This window comes from Sinohyriopsis cumingii, chromosome 12, assembly GCF_028554795.1.
Source record: "Sinohyriopsis cumingii isolate HCF-2022 chromosome 12, ASM2855479v2, whole genome shotgun sequence".
Taxonomy (NCBI): Eukaryota; Metazoa; Mollusca; class Bivalvia; order Unionida; family Unionidae; genus Sinohyriopsis; species Sinohyriopsis cumingii.
The window spans coordinates 31,299,808-31,308,232 of NC_142972.1; the positions used below are offsets into that span (position 1 = coordinate 31,299,808).

An 8,425-nucleotide genomic window follows, 5' to 3' on the forward strand; every position below is an offset into this window, starting at 1 on the left:
ATATTCAAATTAGCTAGAAATCGCAACATATATTGTTTTATAGATTGTCACATATTTATTTCAAAGACATGCATATGAAGCAGATTTCAAGCATATCACAAATTACACTAAACATAATACACGAATAAAATTTTGTTAGTGATGTTGGGGATTCATTCTCAATAATCGGTATGATTAAAGTGCGAAACGTTACGAAAAGTTGCGAAAAGTTACGAAAAGTTCATTCAAAATTATGACTAAAATGCGAAACGTTACGAAAAGTGCGAAAAGCTGCGAAAAGTTACGAAAAGTTCATTTAAAATTATAGTACAATAATAAAATAGAGACAACCCGGCATACATACAATTACATTTTTATGAAGGTTATACAACATATCAATCTTTTAATTAACATTTTATACAATTTTATATAGTGCCTTGGTATTAAGGCCATTAGGATACAAAGTATCTTTTGAATCCAGTAACTTTCTTTTATGAGTGTGTTCATGTCTCCATGCACAATATCTATTGGCATGAAAGAAACATCTAGTAGAGGGATTATTGATATTAAAATTTATTGAAATATCAATATTTTATACAATAGTATATAGTTGAAGTGTTTGTGAAACATATTGCATGTTACATTTTTTTTTACAAGTGATCAAATAAATCATATCAGTTGATAACCAGTTAGTGTTATAACGTAGAGAAAATACTTCTTTTGTATTGGCGCTGCTAAAAGAAATACTTTCTCTTATATTTACACATTGAGAGCACCAATGTCAGTTACATTTAGATGATGAAAATCTATTATTTTTTTTTTTGTTTTCTGTCTGTTTAGTTCTATTTTAAAAGAATCTTGCAAATTATTGGGTCTTCTATAAGCAAGAATTGGTCTATTTTTGTAAAGTGTTTTTTCGCTGTTTTTATTTCATAAACTTAGAGACTCCAATATTTATTAACTACAAGGCATATACTGGGTAATGATGGATTATAATGTATTGTGAAAGGAATTATATTTATAGGTTACTGCATTTGTATGGGAAAATATGAACGAGTTTTGGGATGGAATACTGCACGACCTTCCCATATTTTCCCATACAAAGGCAGTAACCTTTTTATTATATGCTCATTTTTTTTTATTCTACCTAAGGTTTAATTACAAGAAACAACGTAAATGAATGTATGTCGCATTCCAAACTAAATACACAAGCGCATATTCACCATTACACAAATCAACATTATTACTGCGCACATAACTCCGCCCAGATAAATTTGAACTTAGTCGATCGCTAGACATAACTTTCGAAAAAAAAAATGTCGTGTCTAGTTAAAATTAAAATTTGGAGTCATATTGTGAATTAATGTGCATTGCAGCAACTTTTCCATTTGATCTGGAATGAATAGATTTTGGTATTTTTCTCGATTTAGGAAATTTCGTGATTATTGGCTGGATTTGTATGTGACGATTCCACATGAAATACATGAGATTTAATAAGCTAGGGAGAAGCGTGTTGACATCTGCAAATGTGTTTCTGTTTCTGCCATTGAAAGTTTGAAATCATAATGTGAGAAAAAAATGAAGTCTTTCAACTGCAATTATCAAAAAGACGCTATGGAATTTGATACTTATTTCATTTTGAGTGCAGTAAGGAGGATGCAATTGCACTTATCATCGAAATTACAGCACAATTTCGAAATGTGAAATCCAGATTGAAAACCTGTGACATGGCTCATGTAATTCGGATTTGCAGAATTAAAAAAATACATTTTGAGGAAATTCAGGATGTAAAACTGTAAGTATATTTTATTTTGCCATTCTTATCACCAGCTAAAGAAGAGAGTATATGACTTGTCACTTGTATGTTATTTGTAAGGACCTTATCTTGCGTCTGTTATATAATGTAGGTAGCCTAAATCTGTAACATTGTATCAACACGGAATGTACCAAAGTAGCTGGTATGTGGCAGTCCACGAAACATCTGTTTTAGTTCATTCAGAAATAAATTTAATCAACCACAACGTAAAGAGCCTCTTACGCGAGTGTACATGATTTGTGTACAGAATCAAAAGTGCTGGCGTCTGCGTCCATTGTTTGTTTACAATAGAAAGTAGTTCCTTTATGCACGTGAATGCTATATGTGTATTGTCGAGCGAGTTCAGTATCGGGTAATATTGAACGATTCTGACAATGTAAAGTTAACGGGGAAAAAAATGAGCATATAATAATTTTCTCTGTTATACATTTAGCTGTGTTTAAAGCCCCATGTTGAGTAAGATTAGGGGCTTTGTTCAGCGCAGATTCAGTTATATGTGTAGGATAATTTCTATTTTGGAAAAATGTTTGGATGATATTAGTTTCCTTGACATGAATATTTGCAGAGATAGTGTTATTACTATTTTTTATTACATTTACATCTAAAAATGAAACTTGCGTACTAGATGCAGTACAAGTAAATTTAATCGTCGGATGAAAATGATTTAGGCGATCAATGAATTTTGTTCAGTTCTTCTGATGAATGGTTCAAAATCATCGAGATGTGGTCGAAAAATATAAACCAAGCAGATGGATTAAACTTTTCGTTTTTAAGAAAATCTTTTTCAAATTTACCCATGAAAAGGGAAGCATATGAAGGAGCCATAGGACTACCCATTACTGTACCCATTACTGTGTGTAATTTTTATTATTAAATTGGAAATAATTATTTTCCAAGATAAGTTTTATTCTTTTACAAATATCTTCACTAGATAGGGTGATGTTATTCTGTATCCGGAATGTTGGTATATAGTGATTTTACATTTAATGATGCCAGGACTTAGTTATCAGATAGCCGTGAAATAGACTTCAACTTTTTAATGAAATCAGTAGTATCTTTAATGTATGAAGGAAGTGATTTCATTAAAGGTTATAAAACACTAAAGAATTATGAAGCATACAGTAAATGCGAAACTAGTTGTACAGGATTATCGGTGTTTGTGTTTTTTTTTTTATCCCAATTCTAAAATTGAAATATATATATATATATATATATATATATATATATATATATATATATATATATATATATATATATATATATATATATATATATATATATATATATATATTCACCGACCCGACTACCTTGATTTTGTTTTTCAGTTTCAATTAATACTTCAGTTTCACAAATTAAATTATATTGTGCAATAACTCATTCTACATAGGATTTAATATATCTATTTTTGTATATAAAGTATTTCCAAAAGATCCTTTTTGGGAATGGTATCCTTGTCGCGTAAAGGACTTACTTATCTGCGAAATGGATCGAATATATTTTATTATCAGTTGCAATCAGTATTTCTGTTTCACAAATGAAATTATAATGTGTAATAACTGATTTTCAAAATCATTTAACATATAGTTTTAATAACGAGTGTTTATAGGTTCGTTTAGTAAATGGGGTCTTTTTCTTGCCAATAAAATTATCTAAACAGTATTTTCACACAATTCTGACAATTCATAGTAAAATAGATTTTATCGCCAATAATTTGTAAATATAAAAATGTCCCCTTTTTGATGGTAAAAATATGTTCCCGTTTTGTAGGTTTTACAAGAATGAGAAAGAGAACATCTGTTTATAAAGAACACTGATTTAGACACCACAGTCCATACAAACTTTGAAGGTCTCAGATAGGATCCAGCCTCAAATACCATCATGGCGGCTTACCATATGTCTTCAAAAATTGTATTGTACAGTACTGGTGACGGAGACTACCGGTTCAACTCCTTTTCCACCTACCTCGTAGGCAACTAATCAAAAAGTATTGAACCCCGTTACAGATGCAGCATCGAACTTGTCCTAATCAAAGACAAAATTCAGAAACATCCCATGTATTCAGGCTTTTTACTGTGCTCGCCTGACCTTCACGGAGTATGTCTGAAATGACCAACTCTTGGAAAGCCTGTATCATTTTTTTTTTGTTTGATGGGCATATCAAAATTGTTAAATTTGAAAGTAGAATCAGTGTACCCTGCAATTAAATGTTTGAAGGATAATAGCTTTGTCAAACTGAATTGTGTATTTACACCAATGTTCTGTGATCCAGAGAAACCAACCATAACCATCACGTGGACAAACACAAATACTGCAAGCAAGAACGGCTTTGTGAAGAAAAAGAAAAAAACTGTGGATTTCCAACCACTTTGTACCCCTGGTATCACTGACTCAAACGTCCGAGAGCGTAGAGTTGACATCGGATTATATTAAGATCACTGCCTCACCCAAATCCCAAATCGGCGGTAAAGACTCAAGCTGAACGTATCTGTGAAACCGGGTTGGGATCTACAACATGGTTGGAGGAGCCTGCTATGGAAGACATTCAAATTCCACCATCCCAATCAACTTCAGAAATAGAAGACAATCAGAGGGATACGCGCACACAGCAAATGTGTGATTCTGAATTAACTGACGATTGCACGGACGTTCCAAATTTATCTACAATACAGGAAGAGTCATCTCCAGTACAAACAGGAAGAAAATCACTAGATGCTCATGTTCCTGACATAAACTTTGAACAAATACTCAGTTCACAAACAGATATCAATGCAATTGATTCCGAAAAAGACGATAAATTATACCTTGAGGAATTTGTGCCAGGTCCTTTAAAGAAGTTCATGGATCTCAAATCTTTCAAGGACGCGATGAAAGCTCCACAGGTTGTTCTACAAGAGATCCCATCTAGAAGAAAAGACGGCATGTATTTTATTACCCGTAACGTCGAAAACATCATGAAACGTTCTTCCTGGAAAAGGTCCGAGTTCTGGGACGACTGTGGCGCTTGGGCCAAGTGTGCATCACCATCCACAACATTTATTGAAAGAAATGGCACTCTCTTGATGATTGTTAAACGCCAAGATGTGTACTGCGTCGAGAGAAACGTTAACAAAATGCGCATTTACGAGCCATTACAACCACAACCATTAGGAAACGAGATCATACACGTTCACAGAATTTACCAAACTCTAAAGAGCTCTCCGTCAGGACCTGATCAGTTCAAGCGGCGGATAACGTGGTTCCAGAAAGCTGGTAATCTCCTTCCTGATATTGCAACCAACATAGCGCTTGCCGAATACATTGGAAAAGTATCGCCCAGAACTTATCATGCATCAGTGACATTAGAATAAAGCCTTCCGTTAGAGAAAGATTAGCAAACAAACTAGAGCACAGAAGGGTGAAGGAAGTAGAGAGAATGGTACATTCTGAAATAAATGACGATTACCAGCAACCAAGAAGCGAGAAACAACTCCGAAATATTAAACATTCAGTAACAAGAAGAAAGCACAGCCCATCCAAATCAGGGAACATGGCCGACCATATTGTTTGCGTGGAAGAAATGACCAAAACAAGTAAATTCGTCCAAACTGTGAAACATATGAATGGCTTACAACACCCAGCCGTGACTCTTTACAATGAACAACAGATCACAGACATTAAGAGGTTCTGCTGTATTGAAGGCGGTCGCGTTCTTGGAATGGACAAGACCTACAACCTTGGTGATTTTCATGTGACTCCGACAGTTTTCAAAGACTTGTCCGTTAAAAGGCGATCTACAGATGACCATCCGATTGTGTTCGGCCCAACTTTCATCCATACCAACTCCAGCACCAAGGCATATTCTGCATTCCTCCATGATGTCGCTGACAACTTCACAGACAACCAGCTCGAGTTACTGACAATCGGCACAGATGAGGAATTGGCATTAAAAGCCGCTCTAAAACGCTGTTTTCCTAGCAGCACACACGATTTTTATACTCGCCATATAAAGCAGAGCGCAAACAGACAAATGGAAGATATAGCTGGGTTTCCGTTAAAAGATCGCCAGGAAGTTATTGATTTAGTGTTTGGCTCAAACGGTCTTGTACAAAAACAGACGTTGACACCCACCAAGAAAGATTAAACCAATTACGTTCCGTCATCGATGACAAAGACTCGCAAGCCTGCGAAAGAAAGTTCCGCACCTACTTTGAAAGAAGATTGTATTCAATACTCAAAGAACACGTCATAGATCCGGTCAACAACGGCAAAATTACAAGCACATGGACAAACAACAACTCAGAGAGTGCAAATCACATCCTAAAATCGGTCACAAAATGGAAGCTAGCTGAATTACCAAAGTTTATCAAACTGCTTCCTCAATTAGTGACCAGTGAGCAGGTAGAGAGATGTCGTAACCGGAGAAACATGGATAATTATCGACACAGTGAAAGATATTTACACCACCTTGTCAACATTGATCACTGGGCCAGAATGACGGAAGAACAACGAGATAAAAAAAAAAAAAACGATTTCTCACTGACTGCGGTAAAGACCATCCTAATATGATGTGCTCAATAGATGGCAGAAGAACTGCAACTAGAGCTCCATCTGCAGGTCGAAAGCCGAACCAAATTAGAAGAAAGCGGGCAGAAAGGTCTAGAACATCATCAAATAAGCCAAGTGCGAAACGCAGACTGTAAAGTGCAGTCTATATGAAGGAGTTATATAGCCACACCAGGTGCTGACTGTCGTCACGTGATACTCAGCCGAATTTTAGCTAATATTCGGACAAAATATCAACAAAATATGGTGCATGGACGATCTTTAAAAACAGTAAAATTAAAAACATCACTACCATTAAGAACAACATCCGAAGGAAAAAAAAATTAAAACCTAAACAAGAATAAAAAATAAATCTACAAAAAAAGATTTTAGAAGCACTTTTCGCACCCGTTTTAACTTTATTTTTTCGAAGCCAAAATCAAGTTTTTATAGCAGTTTCGAAATATGTATTTACACTGATGCAAATGAAGATAACGAAAACCTTTGCAATTACTTACTTGTTTTAATAAAAAAAGATGTCGAGAAAATGATTTTGTTTTAACTTTGAGCGAACGAAATTTGGATGTCGGTTGCGATATTAACCTTTCGTAGCAGTTGTGGAAACAAAATTTCTTCTGAAACATTATGAAATAAAGGAAATCTTGCGTATGGCTAACAGTTACTGTAATTTTAGATATAGTATAGCTTTTGTGAACATAAAAGCGTAAATAATCAATTTAAGGCAACTTTTCTCGTCTTAGCTTACATTAATGTTTTGTATATTTTTCCAATTCTTTTGTAATTTTTCGTTTTTGTGTTTTTTTTCTTCAACTTTTCGTAACTTTTCTCACTTTTCGTAACTTTTCGCACTTTTCTCAACTTTTCGTAACTTTCCGCAACTTTTCGTAACTTTTCGCATTTTAGTTATACCCCTCAATAATAAACTGTTAGAACGACAGATTGCAAATAGAATCCGGAATTATTGCACATTCGACATGTCACTTGCATATGGTTAGCCTTAATCTAATTAGCTTTAAATATCACTCAGCTATTATCGGCATTGAAAGAAATCACACATACGACACTGTTTTGAATACCAATAGCTGACTTATATTTTGCCTTCACTAGGGTTTAAATTCGATGAGAAAGGTACTTTCAGGGAAGTCCTGTCTCCACTTCACAACTGTACTTTTGTCTTCTAATTAATAAATAATATAGATCGCCTGCTGGAGATATTCTTCAACAACAAATAACATTCCACGCTGGCAGTGGTAGAAACACAAGACTGAAAATATCATAGCTTAATATGGCTTCATTTCAATTTACAAATCCGGACAAATTGGACCTTTTTGAGTCCTGAAACCCTTGATTTACTTGGGAAGTGAGGCTGATGACATTTTGTCTTCATTCAGCCTGACAGTGGAAGATCAAACGAAGTGAAAGCTCGTGACAGGTAGATTCATGCGATATTTCATTCGAAAGAAAAATGTAATTTTTTAAAGGGCAAAATTTAATCAGAGAAAATAAGAAAGAGGAAGAAACATTAAGTTTTGTTACAGTTCTTCATGTGTTAGCAAATAATTGCAATTTCGGGCCACTACATTACGAATTTAACAGTGATCGACTTGTAGTTGGACTACGATATCCAAACTTGTTGGACCTATTGCAGGAGGACGTAATCTATTCCTAGAGGCTGTCGTTAGTCAAGTTCGACAAAATAAGGCTGTAAGAAAGCAACCGTCAATTGCACGAGGGAAATGGAGAACTAATGAATGTAACGAATGCCGTAAGATCGTCTTCATTGAAATACGGGAAGCAGAAACATAAAATCCCGAAATCAACAGAATAAAGGAAGCAGAAAAGGATGCATGAGATGTGAGAATAAAGTAAATCATTCTTGGAATTAATGTGCAGCAAAAAGGCACAATGTCACAATGATAAGTAAAGAAGACGTTTCAAAATTCTGCCTGTCAAAATCAGCAGTTCGCACAATAGAATCGAGAGCATAACCTGGAGTTCTAAGGACTATCATTGCAAAAGAAGGGTCAGCCGTAGCAGCAGAGAGGGTGAACAGACCACTTAAGGGAAGGGTCACCCTTGTGTTTAGAC

The 8,425-nt window shown here is 34.8% G+C and overlaps 1 pseudogene; it reads left to right on the forward strand.

The window, feature by feature from the left end:
* The first annotated feature begins 3,934 nt into the window (after nucleotides 1-3,934).
* On the forward strand, nucleotides 3,935-7,052 carry LOC149786195 (uncharacterized; annotated as a pseudogene).
* Nucleotides 7,053-8,425: the final 1,373 nt, after the last annotated feature.